Source organism: Rutidosis leptorrhynchoides, chromosome 10, assembly GCF_046630445.1.
Source record: "Rutidosis leptorrhynchoides isolate AG116_Rl617_1_P2 chromosome 10, CSIRO_AGI_Rlap_v1, whole genome shotgun sequence".
Classification (NCBI taxonomy): Eukaryota; Viridiplantae; Streptophyta; class Magnoliopsida; order Asterales; family Asteraceae; genus Rutidosis; species Rutidosis leptorrhynchoides.
In genome coordinates, this window is record NC_092342.1 from 135,938,825 (window position 1) to 135,941,288 (window position 2,464).

Consider the following 2,464-nt stretch of genomic DNA (forward strand, 5'->3'; position numbering starts at 1 on the left):
TTTTCGGAGAAGAATATTTATGAAAATATCCTCAGAAATATCGAAGATATTTATGATGATATTTTCAGAATTTCTAAGATCGAAGGTTGATGAAGAAAGATTCTTCACAAGATTTAACATGAGTGCGGAGCAAGATATTCTCTAAAGATTTCATCGGATACAGAATTATCTGGATTCTTTGAATATAGGGTTTGGTCCTTGTATTTGTCCTTGGTCTTCTTAGGGTTAGCTCAATCCGTTTTTCAGTACCAAATTTTCTATCGAGCGTTCCCAACCTTCCATTCTTTATTATCAAACTTTTGGCCGTTTAGACCATCTACAATTTTGCTGTTTCCTCTGCATTTAATGCTACCATATCTGAATCATCGGTTGTCAATCCGAGGTGGTTTTAAGAGAATTGTGTTTTTAGATGATTAAACGCTGATGGTAATATGGTGGAATATAAAAGGTTCTCAGGTAACAATAAAAGAGCACGCATATATATCAAGGTTATAATAAGGCTAATCTGAATGAAAGTCGAAGTTGGTTTACTGGAGATGTGACAAAATTGGCTAATTTGGAGAGGAATTGCAATGTTATTTTTGGTAATAACAATGCCAAAGGAGTTAGCACAGATACGTGTTAAACGTTTACTCAGGTTCCGAGAATTTGGAGAGAATTTTTCCGTAGATGAGATGCAGTTGGTTCATTCTCTAGATTGAGGTGTTTTCAAGAATTATGAAAGGTTTGAATGCAGATTGTAATCGTCAAGATACAAACTAGGTTTAAGATGAAATCAAGTGGCAAATTTGAAGAATTGTTTAGTTTCATATGTTATAATCAATATTTTAATTCATTTTTAATTGTCCAATGTAGGTAGTCCACAGTTAGTAGTCCACAGTTAGTAATTCAATAATTCATATATAATATTCGAATTAATTAATACGTATCGTGACCCATTGTATACATGTCTCAGACTCGATCACAACTCAAAGTATATATATTATTGTAGAATCAACCTCAACCCTGTATAGCTAACTCGGGCATTATTGCATATAGAGTGTCTATGGTTATTCCAAATAATATATATACATGCGTCGATATGATATGTCAAGAACAACAAGATGATCCGAATGACACGTCGATGTGGAACGCTAAGGTTGGTTGTACCTATGGTGGTGCCTCCGGCTATTACTAAACCACCCATTGGGGTCGATAATTGGAAGATCGAGGGTAACTCTCACAATGATCAAAGATATGCTATTTCAAGGGTTAATAAAGGAGAATCCTTTTAAGTTAAGGGCATTCCCCTTTACTCTTCAAGGTGATGCGAAAGCTTGGTTAAGGAATTTACCTCCCGATTCGATTAGGACTTTTCAAGATTTAAGCGATGTTTTTAACAATCATTTCTTTCCACCATCAAAGGCGGAACGACTTAGAATAGAGATTAATGCATTCACTCAACGGGGTGATAAGTCTTTGTATGATGCATGGGTACGTTTCAAGAAGATTCTAAGAGCTTGCCCACCACATGGTTTGACAAAGAAGGAGTACATCAACACATTCTACCAGGGTACTAATCTTTTAACTAGACAACACCTTGATTCCTCCACGGGAGGAGTGTTTATGTATAAATCACTGAATGTGGCTGAAACTTTGTTAGAAGACATCTCGGTTAATACTTACGAATGGGCACCTTCACCTCGAGATTATCCAAGGAAAAGTGTAGCTCAAGTAGAAAGTGAAAATGGTCAAATCACGCTTGCAAGCTTAAACAATCAATTTCAATCGTATGGGAAGGAGTTGAAAAATTTGCAACAAGCCAAACCCAACCCATTGAGACTAACCCGAACCAAGATGGGGGTTTCCGGAGTTCGAGTGTACCAAACCAAGGGGATTCAACCTTAGCCTACAAGACCGAGGATTTCTTAGTGGTGAATTTAGTGGGGTGAAATAAACATCTTTATGGCATCGAGTACACCCAAGCGGGACATAGCCGAGATATCAATTAGATTTGCCACTCGGTTAAGACCATGAGGGTAACCCCAAGCTCCACTTCCCCATCGTGAATCATGGAGCCCTTTCGTGGATTCAATTCCACCACCACCATATCCAACTCCTTACAATTATGATTACGCGATGTAACGTGCACAATACATGTACACCGTGCAACAATGATGCTTAGATGAACGTGAACGTGAGCGCCAAGAGGAGGAGGAACAATGAAAGCCCAAGATGGGTGATCAAGGTGGAGTTCCAAGCGGTTGGTCACATTAGAATTTTTGGCAAGGGTAACTCATGTTTGATGAAGGTTCTTGAATTATGAAACTTTGATAATTTGTGGTTTGTTAAGCTTGTTTAAACAATTAGTTTGTAATAATTGCGGGCGGAGATGGTATGGGAAGTTTGAAACAATGTGGTAACGATTTGTGGTTGCATTTGAACACTTTAGTTTTATTTGTTTATGGTTCGTTGATGCTAGTTT

At 37.7% G+C, this 2,464-nt stretch overlaps 1 non-coding gene across 1 annotated transcript; it reads right to left on the reverse strand.

The window, feature by feature from the left end:
* Positions 1–1,410: 1,410 nt before the first annotated feature.
* LOC139873849 (small nucleolar RNA R71) lies at positions 1,411–1,517 on the reverse strand. Its single transcript, XR_011767562.1, has one exon. It is a non-coding gene; the product is annotated as a small nucleolar RNA R71 (small nucleolar RNA).
* Positions 1,518–2,464: the final 947 nt, after the last annotated feature.